The following is an 18758-nucleotide window of genomic DNA, read 5'->3' on the forward strand; positions in this document are numbered from 1 at the left end:
GAGGAGCTCGTTACGCTGTGTTGGCTGTTGGTGTTGTAGTCGTGCTGTTGTAGCACCCACTGTAGACGTGTCTCCCACTGGCGACCACTTGCTGACACCAAATATAGGGAGCTGGCACCGTGGCCTCTGAGGTTGTCAAGACAGCTTCGTGCAGAAGGCGGTGGTGAGGATCTGCCGAAAGCCCAAAAGTGCTATTGAGACACTATTACCTAAATACAGATTTACTGAACAGAGGTCAGTATGTGTTGACAGCAGTCGCAGCCACTGTGGTGAAGTGAGACACGCACGCACCGACTCTCAACTTTATAGCCACCTAGCTATAGCAAGAACGTTGTTGCCTGGGCGATCAGTAACATTGCCACCAGGTTACCAGGGTGGTATGGTTGATACTGCAGACTGCGGAAGGTAGCCTACAGTTCTGCGTGTGGTGGCGGCAGCCACCGAGATTATTTCACGTTTTATCTGTCAGAGAGCGACCCGCGACACAGAAGTCTGCTCATAGCTGCTAGTCGTGGCGCAGCGATTACTGCTCTCCTCGTTGGACAATTGTGACCACAACTGGGGCCTGCAGAGGACTAATGTTGAATGGCGCCATAGTATTCCCACCAGCGAAGGTGACGACGGAGAAGAAGCAGCTTTCGGCTGCTGGATCTAGCTGGCAGTGGCACTGGAGGTCGTAGTCACCCAAATAGGTCACATATGTGTGTCCCCGGTTCCGCCTCGGTACTAGTTGGCTGCAACACTGAACTACAGCTGAGAACTATGCCCCGAAAGCTAAGGTACATGTACTTCTCGGGCTATGCCGGTGACTTTATCCTTCTGCAGGGAAGACCAAATGCGCCGCAGTTTATAACACTACCGTCCGCTACTACTATACCATAACCTCGAAGTTGGAGGCAGATCGTAAAATGGAAGTATCTTGTTACAGCGATTATGGTATAAAGCAACATTGCAGTGTTACCCTCTGAAAGGAATTTTGTTGTGTTGACCGCGATGTACCTAACGGAGGTGGCTTATCGGAAGTAAAAGTCAGAATTACGTAAATATTTAAACAGTAGCAAACAATATTTTACCTATCCACACTGCTCAAAGGATAAAGAAAACGGTCGCCAGCCTAATGAGGCAAGAGAATGATTGACATTCTTGTTCAAGAAAATAGGTATGAGTAAATTTAAGGGACAAAAACAACCTATACTTTGACACACGGAGTGCAATGAAGTCTGGCGCCTGCATATGTTAACGTTAAGGTTGGAGCTGACAGTTTGACCAGAACAAACTATTTATATAAATATAACAGATAACGAAACACACTATTACCTTGAGGACATAGTCAGACTGAATGGTCTCAATAACGTTACTATTAATGTTCACTCTAGAATCTTAAATTGGACATAAATGGTTCCAATGGCTCTGACCACTATGGGACTCAACTTCTGAGGTCGTTACAAATTGGACATAAGCTCAATATTACTTTTAAAACATGTTCCTATCTGACATGAAATATGGATATAGTTCACAGAAAAATTAGTTGTTGTGCACAGATTAAGTCTTTCACTACTAAACACCTTTCTACTTAGAATGAGAATTAAATGGAGTTCACTGACCAATTACATCTCACTGTCTTTTGAATAAAGAAGTTGCTGTTTTCATAGATAGTGGTCTTTCTATTAATCGTTATCTAACATGAGCACAATAGACAACTATGGATCCTGTTACATCATTAATATGTACTTTTAATACACAAGAGGAATCCAATATTGTACAGAACTTGATAGGAATAGTAAGAGTAATTGAAACTTTCTACAATTAAATAACTTTGAGCATTTGGACTACTTTCAATGGGAGGGGGGGGGGGGGAGGGTGCTTAATCTTGACCACTGTAGTAAAGCAAAATAAACGCACTTTCATTACATTAGTGAAACAAGCTCTTAACAACCATGAACATATAACTGTCAACAGTTGTAGTTCTGCAGTGAAACACTTTTACTGCAGTGAAACACAAATTTGAGATATTTGTAAGCTCCTTCCAAAAAAAAAAAAAATTAATTTTAGCACACGCTCTTGTCATATTAATTTTGATATGCTTTCAATAAAGGACACTCGGTAAGCATGTTTGACATGGGAAGGACCCTAAGTGGTTGTGTGACGGCATAAAAAGTCAACGTAGGTATAAGAGTTCGAGTATAAGTTACCTTATATTTGAGTACACTATAACATCCAATGAGCGGATCCTTCACTGTACATTACCATAGTTCTTCTGTTCATTTTCAGTGATTGCGCAATGTGTTGGTGAGTGCATGTTGGTAGGTGGATTTTCAAGTAGAATTGCTGGACTCTGACATTTCTTGGTGACGATGATAGATATCAATTCCAACATAATTCCAGCTAGTTTCTGCATCCATCTGAGGCTTTGGCACAATGGAAAACGGTGCAAAAGGCCCATCTCGCCACTAGCACACTTAACAACCTTTTCTTGAGCTGTTGGTGGTTCAGTAGCTCATCCCCGATTGACTCTTGGTTCCGCCTTTTTATCCATGCCAACCACATTTAGCGCGGGCAACAAAGTTCCGTTACCGAGGGGAACCACAATACCTTTTACATACAAAATAACTAACAACCCTAAGTGAAGGTCAGCAGTTTACATAACAGCAACCAAACATATGAAATAAAACAGAAGCTTTGCACATATTGACATTTCTACAAAAAAAAAAAAATTTAAACAAAATTATTCAGTTTTAATGACAACCAAGGAGATTAAGTGAGAAAGACAAAACATATTATATGCTCATATTGTGCATATTACAGAGATAACACTTCATTACAGTATCGTATTAACCATACACTAATTACAGAAGTTCAACGAAGGATGTTGAACAAAAGAGAAAGCTAAATGAATAAACAAAAGGTATATAATGTCTAAGCTATGGTGTTACAAGTTTTATGAGGTCTTGGTCACTTCAGGATGTCACAACTTCAGCTTTCAGGCGCTGTTTTCAGCTAGGTCAGTAAGCGAGTAGTTAATATCGAGATCTGAGCTTTCTTCTAACCGTATGCACAGTCGCCATGCTGTCATGTTGTTACATTGCTTGTCTGAATGATAAGCCCACTCAGGGTATGGCAATATCGTCCAGTTTTACTGCCACTCGGTCAGCATTTGTCTCCCGCTGGCTTTCTGCTCGCCGGTCAGCCATCCCGCTCTGTTCCCGGCATTTCCAGAGAAGAACTTTAATGTTTCAGTGTTTCAACATCAATCGGAATATTACGGTTTGGTGCAACAATTCGTACACACAGATACTCTAGGAGAGGAATAAGAGGGAATTATTTCCTTATTCACTCACTGTAAAGTACAAGAGGTGATAAAACTGTTACCGTTTAAGGGCGTTGCGCGTACACAATCCAGCACATCTCTGATGCGAGTATATAAGCATCAACATGTATGCATGGTGTCAGTCTTTTAACTGAAACATTTTGGTCACCCCTTATAGTTTGAAGAGGGTTTATACTGAAGTAGATACAAATATCTGTAACCAGGCAAATAAGGTCAGACTGAAATCAAGGCTAAATAAAGGAGTGAAGGATAAATCCACTCTTTGGGTACAATAAATTTTTATTGTTCTCGTGATATCCAAAATATAAGTATTCAATTAAAGTGTCAGAGTAAAAGTAGAAGCAGTTGAAGCTTGCGACTGACGTGGAACACCCTCTCATGAATGGATACCTACGCCACGGATGTCTATAAGAGGAACAGCATATTTCATGAATACTGGCTTTCTGGCTTTCCGCAGAGCACCTTCACGGAGACCGAGTGCAAAGATGCGCTACATTGGTAACTAGGGATCCATTACTGAGAATGTGGAATTAGCATCTGCACAAAAATTGTAGTTAGAGACATTTTTTTGTAGTGTTTCTGTGAGAAATTCTGCAGCGTAGCGGAGGACAGGTGTAGTCCAACCATTGACTGAAGATTATTCGGAATATCCCATACGTCGTTTCATGCTAATGAAAGACATGAAAGGAAACAAATAGTATTACAGACCCGCTAATTACTTATACAGCATACCATAAACTATTTGTGCAGCAGCCCTTTCGCATAATAGCGCATTGTAGTTTCTACGAAGCTTAATATTTGCAGATGCTTTGACAAAAGTACCGATAATACGAAATGGAGGCATTCATTATTTGACGGAGAAAACGATCTGAACATAAAAATGGATAGAAATAGCCTACAAAGCTAAAAGCTATACCGGAATCAAAGTAGTAATAATGGAAATGGCTCTGCTCGTAATGGAAATGTAAGACTTCAATACAGTACCGTGAGATACCATAGAGGTGGTCTTCAAGCCTGATGAGAGCATTACCGCGTAGCACGCAAATACGAAACTATATCAAGACTGAAAGATCCGTAGCAAAGCAATGACTTTATAAAAATTGCAAATATGAGGGACATAAACCAGTGAACCCTTACACCTCTATACATAAAAGAACCAAATAAGTTTTTCGCTTTGCAAACTTCTCGTAGGTAAGGGTGTGTAAATTCCAAACACCATATGTTCTAACGTACACACGTTTCACCATAAGAGAAGGCAGTTCTGTTCTAATTTTTCTTACATTGTATAGAAATCAAAAGTAAGACCAACTTCTTGCCAAACGCTAATCAAATCACGTAGTACGTTACCACATAACAAGTCCCTCATTTAAACACACCTTGTTTTTAATGCCAAACTGTAATGCTAGATTATATACTAAATGCCATTTCCGTATTGTCATCATTCTACAAACCACACTGACCGATCCACGTCACATTCTGAAAGTGTGTCTGAGACTTTCTATTCTTCTTTCTGTAGTTTATCCTTATTTTGTTTTCCACACACAAAATTCACTTCCTATCCCAAAGTGCAAAGCAGGCTGACTTAGATCCGAAATGTCGTAGAGCCAAGTTCTTTTCAGCCACATGCTAGGTGAAATGGTAACCGGGAATAACCTGGAGGAGATTTCCCGTTCCGTCATTTGTCTGACATTCAATGGGTACCTCGCCAAACCCTTTTTCATAAACAGAAAATTGGTGCCATTGTTAGTTTACATCTGGGACAATATTTGCCGGATGATTTTTAAGGCTTACTGAGTGTTTAAGTACATGTTGAAAGGTGTAAGTGTGTATGGTGGACTACCAGTCGGAGTTGTACGACAGCGTGACCCATGACTATACGTAAATTCTCTGAAGATAAAATTTTGCTGCTCCTACCTCGCAGTCCCGTTCCAATAGAAAAGAAAAAAAAACCGCATGACATATCTGCTCACTCTGGAAAATGCTAAGCGACACCGAAAATCCTGAATTCGAACAGTATTTATGTCAACTAATTCCGTTCAGAATTGGTGCACTCCAGCCCTTCGCCAATATTTAATTGTTTATTCTGAAATAAATGTATGAGAATGCATCAAAGCCGCCGAAGTATTTTTTACAAAACATATTTTGCCAAATATCCCAAACAAATAACACGTGGGTGAGCAGACAACGGAATTAAATTTTCATTAGAAAGACTTTGGTAGCAGTTGAGTATTTTTATCTCCAGTAATAATTTGGAATGCTATTTATTTCACTGTTCCATATGTTGTGCTGATGTTCTTGTAATCTTCAATGAGTTCGATAGATTTTTCTTCGTACGTGTACTGTCTTCTAAAGTTCTCGAATCTAAATTCTATAGCGAATATCATCCTTTCGTGTTAACAGATCTCCGTCAGGGAAGTCGACACTGATGGAAAATATCCTGAAGAAAACTGTTTGTAGCAGTAGCGACAAAGGACGAGAATTAGATATATCTAAATGAAGGTTTTATATTTCGGTGTGTATTATTTCTCCTTCATCTTCGCAGACTGAAGCGAAAACTGTGCTATATTATCCTCAAAAAGCTGTTGGGGCTTAAACATCAAATAGGGACAGAGCACTAGTATTCCTATCTAAAAGCTGTACCCTTGGAAGAGTTTTCGCAGCATTTGTAATGACTTTTAGATCAGTATTCTGATAATTTGTCAGTTTATTTAATAGTAGGAAATGATTGAACGGTTCTTCAGAAGCCAGGTAAGTACATACAGTAGATTCAAGTCAGACGAATACATATTCACTATGGGGAAATTATCTCCCAATAAAATAACTAAAGCTGATTAGAAAGATGCATTGTAAGTAGGCTGTTCAGGTTTTTATGTTGGTAACGCCACGTAGCGCTCTGCATGAAAATCACTGACTGTGCTGTGTGCAGTCTGTGGCTGGTTGGCATTGTTGGAATATTCGCTATTGCAGTGTTGGGCAGTCGGATGTGAACAGCGCGTAGCGTTTTGGATTTGGAGGTGAGCTGCCAGCAGTGGTGGATGTGGTTTTGAGACAGGACGATATGGACGTGTGTCCGTCAGAAAGAGGAAATTTGTAAGACTGGATATCATGAACTGATATATATATATATATATATATATATATATATATATATATATATATATATGATGAGTTTTGAACATTATTAAGGCAAATACATTGTTTGTTCTCTATCAATATCTTTCATTTGCTAACTATGCCTATCAGTAGTTAGTACCTTCCGTAGTTAGAATCTTTTATTTAGCTGGCAGTATTGGCGCTCGCTGTATTGCAGTAGTTCGAGTAACGAAGATTCTTGTGAGGTAGACCTAAGTGATTCACGAAAGGTCAGGGCCATTCTTTTGTAGGGATTATTGAAAGTCAGGTTGCGTTGCGCTAAAAATATTGTGTTTCAGTTTATTGATGATCAGAATAAGTAAAGAGAGAAATGTCTGAGTACGTTCTGTTTTACTCAGCTGTCTCTGTATCAAATAACGTAGAAGTTTAGAAGCACAATAATTCATAATTTTCCAAAGGGGACGTTTCAGTGTATTTGGAATTGGAATACGGATAACCATGATGCACCAAGGTTTGCTTAAGGTTCGTGGCATATGAAATAATTATGTGTTTTCGGTAGGTCACCAGTTGGCCCCAAATGTTCAACGTCATTATCTCACTGTTGTTTCTGAGTGAAAAGATATGGTTCAAGATTTTCAGTAACAGGATGGACTTCATCGACCACGTCGTTCGTACCAGTCACATAAATTTTCGTATCGAGTTTCATCCATTTTTCTCTAAACCTTCTGAAGAGCAGCACGTATGGACCAGTGGTTTCACTATCACTGAGTTGAAACAATTCCAAAAAACTAGTTCAAAAATGAGATGATTGTAAGAAAAGTATAACATTGCACGAATAAATATTTTTTAGATTTGTAAGGGCATCATTTAGTAGACGTGCATTCACTGTAGTAGTGTCAAAACACAGTTCCAACATGATTTTTGGTTATATACCACGCGCCAAATGTTTGGTAAACATCCATGGCCTATTCTTCTTCCAAATATGCTGATGTTTGAAGGACTTCCCGAAATTACTCCTTTCGTAGATACTTTACTATTATTGTAGGTCGATGAATTTCTTAAGCGTCCGTGAGTGACGATTAATGCTGAACTTTGTCTGAGACCACTCATGCCGACACCATTTGCACAGTATCCGCCTCTTTCTACTGTTTACTTGTCTGCAGCTCTAATCATTTGTTTCTGTAATACTTACCACTATTCAAATAGACTATTAGAACGATATACGTGACTTGAAGTTTAACTTTCAGAAAGTGGAAAAATAACGGCAACCCTAACACGGCGTGACAGTTTTTACATGGAAAAAACTAAAATTAGTGACAAACCACGCCATGCACACTCTTTATTCAGTATGTAAACGTCACTACAGATATTCGGATTTAGATTCTGATATGTTCGATAAGCCTGCCACAGTTGACGATGGTGTGGCACAGACGAATAGCGAAATTCTGCATGACCCGCTGAACTGTTGGAAGATCGATGCTGTCGATGTCGTCTTGAATGGCTATTTTCAGCTCAGCAATGGTTTTGTTGTTATTACCGTAAACCTTGTCTTTAATACATTCCCACAAAAAGAAGTCGCATGTGTCCAGATCCCGAGAATACGGCGGCCAATCGAGGCCCATGCCAGTGTCCTCTCGGTACCCCGGAGCTAGAAAGCGGTCACCAAAGAGCTCCCCCAGGACTTGAAACACTCTCCTGCTTCGATGGGGTCGAGCCCCGTCTTGCATGAACCACATCTTGTCGAAATCAGGATCACTTTCGATAATGGGGATGAAATCATCTTCAAAAATCTTCACCTACGTTTCGGTAGACACCGTGCTATCAAGGAATATCGCAACGATAATCCCGTGACTGGATATTGCTCATCACATAGTCATTTGTTGTGGGTGAAAAGACGTTTAGATGGCGAAATGCGGATTCTCGTTTCACCAAATGGCCCAATTTTGCTTACTGACGAACCCATCCAAATGAAAGTGCGCCTAGTCGCTAAACCAAACCAACACGGTGAATACTAACTCCCAATGGCATGCAGTTTGAGCGTCCTAAATCAAACCGTGTGTTATTTAAGTGTCAGGAAGTCGTTTCTGAAAGTATTTGTATGGAGTGTGGCCATGTGTGGAAGTGAAACGTGGACGATAAATAGTTTGGACAAGAAGATAATAGAAGCTTTCGAAATGTGGTGCTACAGAAGAATGCTGAAGATTAGATGGGTAGATCACATAACTAATGAGGAGGTATTGAACAGAATTGGGGAGAAGAGGAGTTTGTGGCACAACCTGACTAGAAGAAGGGATCGGTTGGTAGGAAATGTTCTGAGGCATCAAGGGATCACCAATTTAGTACTGGAGGGCAGCGTGGAGGGTAAAAGACGTAGAGGGAGACCAAGAGATGAATACATTAAGCAGATTGAGAACGATGTAGGTTGCTGTAGGTACTGGGAGATGACGAAGATTGCACAGGATAGAGTAGCATGGAGAGCTGCATCAAGCCAGTCTCAGGACTCAAGACCACAACAACAACAACAACAACAGTTCGGTAACTGTCGCCCTCTATGTAGCATGCGTACCTACAAAGTGCCTGGGCCTTGCTTCAGCTACATTTGTGAACATACTGCTGCGAGTTAGTTTGAATGAACTGTAATGTACGGGGCCGCCCTCCTTGAGTAACCGGCCGCATTATTTCTAGCATTATGGCAGATATTTTGCAGTTTCGTTTTTGCAGTGGCCAGTCCATGCGGAGTAAGCCCAAACGAACATCACAAAGCAAGCCATTTAGTCGATGTCCAGTGTGGATGGAAAGTGTCGTTTTGTTATACGTTAAAGACAAAAAGATTTATAATGTGGAATGTTACGTGCCGCTTCAATAAAGTGATTCCAAATTAGTCTATTGCGATATTCGTTTTATTGATATGTATTAACTGGGGCGATAAAATACGAATAAGAACCAGTATTTAAGCAGTGATAGCACTGCCTAGGCTGAATGCTACTGCCATAAACAGCGCTGCCCGGTCCCCGCTAGAGTTCTGGTCATTCTTCGTATTTTACTGCCCCTATTAACACCTGTCAATAAAACGAATATTGCATTAGAATAGTTTGGGAACACTTTGTCGAATGGGCACGCAAAATTCCGTTACAAAAATCATTTTGCTTGTAATTGGAAACAAACCGTTGCTTTCCATCGGAACTGGGATTTCATGAAAGACGTCTTGAGCAGCTTTTGTTCGTGCTGATTGCAGCTACATGTTGCAGACACGAAATTGTAGATATATAGCTTAACACGAGAGAAAATGCGCCTATAGACTTTTACGAAAGAACGCCCCCTCCCCCATATATATATATATATATATATATATATATATATATATATATATATATATATATATATATATATTTTACGATGTCCAATTTTTCTATCACTCTCTTTTTCGGTTTTATGGAAAGAAACACCATCTGTTTCAGGTCACTTCAATTTGTGTGCGCGTCAGCCTGACTGACTAACTTCAATGCTAACGAACTCGGAAACAGCGCAATGTATAAAAAATTTTCTTGGCCATTATTCCTCAGTACAAATTCCCCTGCAACACACTTACAAACGCCTTTCAAACTGTTCCTGACCTCCCTGTATATATATCCCAGCTCTTTACCTGTATCGTCCGACATATCTCATATATAGATGTATACAAACATCAAAGAAAGTTTTGTTCCACCTAGGTTCCGAGAGTTTCGGAGCCTGTACAGAAAACTGGAATAGAGAGAAACATAAACATTTCCACACTTTGCTCATGAAAACCACACATTGCATGTTGTACCACCATACAGCCAGACCTTCAGAGGTGGAAGGTCCAGATTGCTGTACACACCGCTACCTCTAATATCCAATAGCACGTCCTCTTGCATTGATGCATGCCTGTATTCGTCGTGGCATACTAACCATAAGTTCATCAAGGCACTGTTGGTCCAGATTGTCCGGTCCTGAAAGGCGATTCGGCGCAGATCCCTCAGAGTGATTGGTGGGTCAAATCGTCCATAAACAGCCCTTTTCAATCTATCCTAGGCATTTTTGTTAGGATTCCTGTCTGAAGAACATACTGGCCACCTTAATCGAGGGATGTCGTTATCCTGAAGGACGTCACTCACAAGATGTGCACGATGAGGGCGCGAATTGTCGTCAATGCTACCGATATGGTTGCACTATCGGTCGGAGGACGGCATTCATGTATCGTACAGTCGTTACGGCGCCTTCCACGACCACTAGCGGCGTACGTCGGCCCCACATAATGCCAACCCAAAACATCAGGAAACCTCCACCTTGCTGCACTCGGTGGACAGTGTGTGTAGGGCGTTCAGCCCCACCGGGTTGCCTCCAAACACGTTTCCAACGATTGTCTGATTGATGGCATATGCGGCACTCATCGGTGAAGAGAAGGTGATGCCAGTCCTGAGCGGTCAATTCGTGATGTTGTTGGACCCATCTGTACCGCACTGAATGGTGTCGTGGTTGCAAAGATGGACCTCGCCATGGACGTTGGTAGTGAAGATGCGCATCATGCAGCCTATTGCGCACAGTTTGGGTCGTAACACGACGTCCTTTGGCTGTACGAAAAGCATTATTCAACATGGTGGTGTCGCTGTCAGGATTGCTCCGAGCCATAATCCGTAGGTAGCGGTCATCCACTGCAGTAGTAGCCCTTGGACGGCCTGAGCGAGGCATGTCATCGACAGTTCGTGTCTGTCTGTATCTGTTCCATTGAAACGTCCCCTTTGAACAATTTATACACGACTGTGCTTATACTGACACACAATATTTTGTTAGCGCAACGCAATCTGACTTTCAAAACTCCCTACTAAAGAATGGCCCTGACAAACATTAAACTATACCTTTCACAAATCACTTACCTCACAAAAATCTTCGCTGCTCAAGCTACTGCAATACAGCGAGCGCCACTACTGCCAGCTAAATAAAAGATTCAAACTACTGAAGGCACTAACTACTGATAGGGATAGTTAGCAAATGAAAGATATTAATAGAGAGCAAACAATGTATTTATCTTGATATCATCATATATAAATATATATATATCAGTTCATGACAAACTGCAAACCTCCGCCATCTCTCTCCCCACATCCACCACTGCTGGCGGCTCACCTCCAACTGCGCAACGCTACGCGCTGTTCACATCCAGCTGCCGCTGCCCAACACTACAATGGCAGACAACAATGCAAACTAGCCACAGACTGCACACAGCACAGCCAGTGATTTTCATATTGAGCGCTACGTAACGTTGCCAATAAGAAAACATAAACAGCCTACTTACACCATGTCGGAAAAACATCGCTTTGGTTCACTCCGAGACGACTAGACACTTCACTTGTTGAGAGCCCTTCCTGGCACAAAGTAACGTTGCAGACGCGATCGAACCGCGGTATTGACCGTCTAGGCCTGGTTGAACAACACGAGCCATGTACCTCGTTCCTGGTGGAATGACTGGAACTGATCGGCTGTCGGATTCCTCCGTCTAATACGCGCTCTCATGCATGGTTGTTTACATCTTGGGAGGGTTTAGTGACATCTATGAACAGTCAGAGGGACTGTGTCTGTGATACGGTACCCACATTCAACAGGTTAGGTTAGGTTAGGTCGTCTTCAGGAGTTCTGGGAATCAGGGTGATGCAAGACTTTTTTTGATGTGTGTGTATCTGCTTCTCTGCTGTGTGACACCATATGACTGCAGAGACGACCTTAAATATATCTTCGGTATTAGCTGTGTGGTATGATCTAATATACTCGCTCACTGTACTGCTCTTTCTCACAAATTGCGTGAAATACTGAATAGAACTACTAAGACCCAAACTGCCTTCTGTAATTTTAAATTATTTCAATCCAGCTGAAAATAAGAACATAATGCCAACGTATTGTTTTAAATCATTTTTTTAATTTAGCACCTTCTTATCCCCATAGCCATTCCTAGACGTAATAGCGATATCTTACTCCAGGATCACCTTTATACAAGAAATTAGTCGAGTATGAAACAAATTTTGCTGAAAGAGCTCCGGCCATTCATGAGCTGTGCTTCAGTGTCACCCTTTTAACCCCCAGGTTCAGCCTTAGGCCTGCTATGGGAGTTTTACTGCATAAGTTATTTTTTCTCCGGGTTGCAAGTGATGCATGTGCCAAGTTTGGTGGAAATTCATCAGGCATTATAGAAATGGGCTGATATGTCGCTTAAGTTTGTACCATGACTTTCTAATGCACAGCACATCTTTCTTCCAGGCTCATCAAGAAAGCCATCACGCCACTGCTCTCACATACCTGCATGACTGTATGGCGAGGTCAGTGGGGTTGGTGCGGCAGCGAGTACTGCTCTGAGCTGACCTGCAGCAGCGCTACACTGGAGGAGGTCAGTCATCAATGTGGACGCACTTCACGGACGTGAGTGCCCTGAGCGGGGAGCAGTTAATAAATCGGCAGTGTCGCGGGTGTTCAGCGCTGGATGTGACCAAACTGTGGGTGGCCGCTGAAATGTCCTACGCTTGGAGGGGCGGACAGTGACGCAGGATGATGCCATGACAATAACGAGAGCCTCTGCTGATAGCCATTGTACCAGCCTTGATGACCCATGGCATGGCACCAGATCAGTGTTGAGACTTTGGCCATTCTTTCAGTCAGTGTAGCAGACCAAGGATGTCACTGCAGGCGCAGTGGCAGCTGTGTGGTCATGAAGAAAGTAAATCAGTCTGTGGGCTGCCAGCACAGTAAAACCTTGTCCAAATCTAGGAGGCCCAGAAGCCAAGTTTGATAATTGACTGATGGTCAGATCGGCCGTGGCCGCTGTTTGAGCACAAGCAACCCGCTGGGACAATTGGTGACTCTTCTTAGGTGAAAGGATGGCGATTCCATAAGAGTCACAGACAGCTGGTTTCATATTTAAAGAGGTGCCCTAGAAAGGTGCAAGAGTGATCGACAGTGCTTTTGTTTGGTTTAACGATGCAACATAGTGTACAGTGAACAGTGCAGGCCTTGCAGGCAGTGTGATGATTCATAAGTAAAATTCCACTTAGATGGTCTGTGTGTACAGTGTGAATGTTGAGATAATGTTATGGACAAGCTCTGTGACAGGCTGGGACTGGAACCTGGAACTTTGCCTTTTGTTGGAAAGTGGTCTGTGGACCGAGCTTCCCGAGCACAACTTATTAAGTGTCCCCACAAGTCTACTTGGGATAGTGTCTCACCTCCTACGTTCCAAAAGTCGCACAATTTTTCCTGCGTACCACGTGGGACTAGCACTTCCGATAGAAAGGACGGAGTGCAAACATAGCTTAGCCATAGCCTAGGTGACTGTTTCTGGAATTAATTAGTTAATATTCGTCCCATTAACGTCAAGCTGTTAGCATGATTTATCATGTATGTGCCACACAGAAAGTAATTTTTTTATTATTATTCTGTGAAAATTATTTACTTTGTGTGTACCATACAGAAATTTATTTTGTTATTATTAAGCTGTGAGATTTATTGATTTTTAAGTGCTGTTGTACAGAATATGTTAACTCTGAAAATTGCCTGGGCAGTGTCGTAGTGGGCTGATAGCAGCGTTGCTTTAGTGGGTAACTGGTATTGGGAGACCTCGTAGATCGAGATTTAGTGAGTCCGTGAAATGTCTTCTGATCTTTTGCTTCTTCTGATGATTGCATGTAGACCCTTCTTTCTTATGATGTTTTGTAGGAGGTGGGTTACTGTCCTAAGTAGAACTTGGAGTACTCAGTAAGCTGTGCTTTTGGACAGCTTCATAGACCAAGGGCCATTAGTTGTGACAATGTAAGGATTGTAGTAGGCAAGGCAGATGGTTGACTTTGGTTTATTGGGAGACTGCATATAGGACACTAGTACAACTCGTTCCTGAGTACTGCTCGATTGTTTAGGACCCACAAAAGGTTGGATTAAAGGAGGACATCGACGAAGTTCAGAAGCAGAGTCCCAGATTTGCTACCAGTGGGTTCAAACAACATGCAAATATTATGGAGATGCTTGGGGAACTCAGATGGGAATCCCTGGAGCGAATGTCTAAGAACCACAAAGTGAAGACAAGATAAATTGGGTTTGTATGAAGACATGTGGACAATCGATTTTCTGGTTCGCTCTATTTGCGAGTGGATCAGAAGTGAAAATGACCAGCAGTGGTAGAGGGTACTTTCCGCCATGCCCCATATGGCGACCTGTGGAGTTTGTATGTAGATGTAGAACAGCTGGTGTTAGCAAAATTTACTTTACTCCAGTAAAGTTTAATCTAAATTTTGTTACGTTTTGATCAAGGAATACTGTGTTGTTACCCTATTATTCAAGCACTGCCTTCATTAACTATAAACAAATGGGAGATTAAGTTCAGTGGTATTATTATCTAGCGAACCTGGCAGTGCCTCGCAATTGATAAATATGTATGTAAGTTAGCTATATGTTCTAATCTTCTTCTCCCCCTTGACATTGTTCATCTCCTTCTCCTCTATGTCTCTCTCCATCTCTTCCTACTCCACTCTTTCTTTGTCTTCTGCTTCTCTTCCTCTCTTTCTCCATCTGCTCCTTGCCCCTCCTTCTTTCCATCTACTCCTCCCCCCTATGTCTTCTACCTCATCCTACCCCCACACTCTGAACATCTCTTCCTTCCCCCTCTCCACGTCCATTTCCTTTCCTCCCCGCATCTCTCCATCTCCTGTTCGCTCCTTCTCTCTCATCTTCAGTCTTGTCTATTGCTATTGCCAACGAAATCTTGATTGGGAACTGAAGTTGCTTAAGATGAATGGGTAAATCGGTTGTAATCATTGGCATACACAGCTGCTGTTGGATCTGTGCAGATACCACATACAATGACAGTAATTCGCATTGTTTTAGTCTGAAAATTTGTATGATCACGAAGTTTTGGACGATTCTGATTCTGTACCAGTATTTTAATCATTAGCCAATGAACAAAAAATACTACGTCCCTATTTTTTCTCTAGAATCCGACAGTGAAGAAGAAACCAATATGGCACTTAGTTCCTTATACAATTTTTCTTAAAATTATATGTAATAAAAAGATTACATGTGGGCGAAAAAATTTGTCTAATGTACTGCTGTCGTAGTTAAAACGACGAATTTCACAACACAGCAGAGCACAGCACTATCTTGCTCACTGTTGGCTTGATAGTTAAAGAAATATATGACCTAAATAAGTCATCCCCTCCTCATCCCCTTTCTGTGCACTTCCTGCTCTCCACTCTCTATGTACTTCTCTTCCATCCCCCATCTCTCTATCCTCCTCTTCCTCACCCCACTTTCTCACTGAGTGAAGTGGCTCAGTGGTGAGCACACTGGACACACATTCTGGATGACGACAGTTCCAAGACACCTCTGGCTGTCCAGATTTAGGTTGACTGTTATTTCCATAAATCAACCCAGGCAAACACTGGGATGAGATATGAAACACCAATCGTCCTTCTTTCTTCCTTCCTCAACTCCTCTCTCTACCCTTTTCCTCATTACTTCTCATGCTGAGCCTCACCTCGTCCCTTCTCTTCTGTCCATTTCTTCTTCACCCCTCCATTTGTTCATTTTCTAACCCTTTCTCACCACCTACTCCTCTTCCCAGTCTCTCAGTCCATTACCTCCTCCCACTCTCTGTCTGCCCCCACCTCTCCCTCTTTCTTCCCATCTCCTATGTGACTCCAGTTCCAGTAGTAGCCGGATGGTTTCTTCCCCACACGATTTCTTTCCAGACAATAAGTGTTACGTGTTTCAATTTTGGTTGAAACTGTTGTTTTTGTCTAGCAGATGATGTGAAATTTCTTAACGAGTTAATGAGTGACCATATTATCAGGACCTGGGAAACATAAGTCAAAATATTATTCCTGTTACAGACGTCACTAGAGTGCAATATAGGTTCAGGAATGAGCCGAAGAAGAGCGGAGGTACGAGGCCAGTATGCGCTTACAGATTATCAGCGCCAGGATGGAGAGTAACTGAAAAGAAGGAAGACCGAAATTACGGACAGCGAAATGGACAAACACAGCGCAATCCATACATACAATAAACTTTACTACATATTTTTGTATTTGCACGATTTATTTCCTAAACAAGCTAATTTTCACCTCTGTAATAGCATTAATGTTGACATTAGTGTAGGTAACATTGAAAGACTGACTGTCATTAATATACAGAGCTTACGATTACCTGGGTGGGTATTATCTGTGCGAAGTTTGCCGATTTTTTAAAAGCTCTAAAACGAAGCATTAATTGTTCTGTTATAATAAGAGCGATTACTTTCGAATAGAAAAGAAATAGCTGGTACTGAAGATGTAAGTAACAAATACACTCCTGGAAATGGAAAAAAGAACACATTGACACCGGTGTGTCAGACCCACCATACTTGCTCCGGACACTGCGAGAGGGCTGTACAAGCAATGATCACACGCACGGCACAGCGGACACACCAGGAACCGCGGTGTTGGCCGCCGAATGCGGCTAGCTGCGCAGCATTTGTGCACCGCCGCCGTCAGTGTCAGCCAGTTTGCCGTGGCATACGGAGCTCCATCGCAGTCTTTAACACTGGTAGCATGCCGCGACAGCGTGGACGTGAACCGTATGTGCAGTTGACGGACTTTGAGCGAGGGCATATAGTGGGCATGCGGGAGGCCGGGTGGACGTACCGTCGAATTGCTCAACACGCGGGGCGTGAGGTCTCCACAGTACATCGATGTTGTCACCAGTGGTCGGCGGAAGGTGCACGTGCCCGTCGACCTGGGACCGGACCGCAGCGACGCACGGATGCACGCCAAGACCGTAGGATCCTACGCAGTGCCGTAGGGGACGCACCGCCACTTCCCAGCAAATTAGGGACACTGTTGCTCCTGGGGTATCGGCGAGGACCATTCGCAACCGTCTCCATGAAGCTGGGCTACGGTCACGCACACCGTTAGGCTGTCTTCCGCTCACGCCCCAACATCGTGCAGCCCGCCTCCAGTGGTGTCGCGACAGGCGTGAATGGAGGGACGAATGGAGACATGTCGTCTTCAGCGATGAGAGTCGCTTCTGCCTTGGTGCCAATGATAGTCGTATGCGTGTTTGGCGCCGTGCAGGTGAGCGTCACAATCAGGACTGCATACGACCGAGGCACACAGGGCCAACACCCGGCATCATGGTGTGGGGAGCGATCTCCTACACTGGCCGTACACCACTGGTGATCGTCGAGGGGACACTGAATAGTGCACGGTACATCCAAACCGTCATCGAACCTATCGTTCTACCATTCCTAGACCGGCAAGGGAACTTGCTGTTCCAACAGGACAATGCCCGTCCGCATGTATCCCGTGCCACCCAACGTGCTCTAGAAGGTGTAAGTCAACTACCCTGGCCAGCAAGATCTCCGGATCTGTCCCCCATTGAGCATGTTTGGGAATGGATGAAGCGTCGTCTCACGCGGTCTGCACGTCCAGCACGAACACTGGTCCAACTGAGGCGCCAGGTGGAAATGGCATGGCAAGCCGTTCCACAGGACTACATCCAGCATCTCTACGATCGTCTCCATGGGAGAATAGCAGCCTGCATTGCTGCGAAAGGTGGATATACACTGTACTAGTGCCGACATTGTGCATGCTCTGTTGCCTGTCTCTATGTGCCTGTGGTTCTGTCAGTGTGATCATGTGATGTATCTGACCTCAGGAATGTGTCAATAAAGTTTCCCCTTCCTGGGACAATGAACTCACGGTGTTCTTATTTCAATTTCCAGGAGTGTATATCTAAGACTACTTCAATAGTGATTATGAACTATGATTAGAGGATGTAAGTGCCCCATATATAGCGTATTTGGTGGAGTTATCAGTTATAAGACTATGCCAGACGGAATTCATTTGACTTTAACAGTGTTTTAGACTCTGCAGAAAATGCGAACCATCGTCAGGAAAAAAAAAGTGAATAAAATTAGAAAAGAGCTTGGGACGATTATTTCTCGAAAGTGAACTGAAAGCAAGTAATGGTATATACAGTGAATTTCAAGATCAATTTCCTGAATAAGCGGCTAGTTCCCAGGAAGGAAGAAAAATTAAGGTTTAACATCCCGTTAACTACGACGTCATTAGCGACGGAGCAAAAGCTCGGATTGTTCCTGTGGTGTCGTGCAAAGAGCGAGGTGAGGAGGCAATGTTGGTACCTCGGAACGCAATGACGAGTGAACATAGTCATTAATAACCGCAATCTCGAATGAGCGAGACCGGCGTAGAAACGCCCAGAAGACTTTCGTTACCCTGCCGCTTCTGCTCTCTCACTTAACGGCCGAGCACAGCATCGCTCACTGTGAGCCCAGTCGACAGTCATC

This window comes from Schistocerca serialis, chromosome 9 (genome assembly GCF_023864345.2).
Source record: "Schistocerca serialis cubense isolate TAMUIC-IGC-003099 chromosome 9, iqSchSeri2.2, whole genome shotgun sequence".
Taxonomy (NCBI): domain Eukaryota; kingdom Metazoa; phylum Arthropoda; class Insecta; order Orthoptera; family Acrididae; genus Schistocerca; species Schistocerca serialis.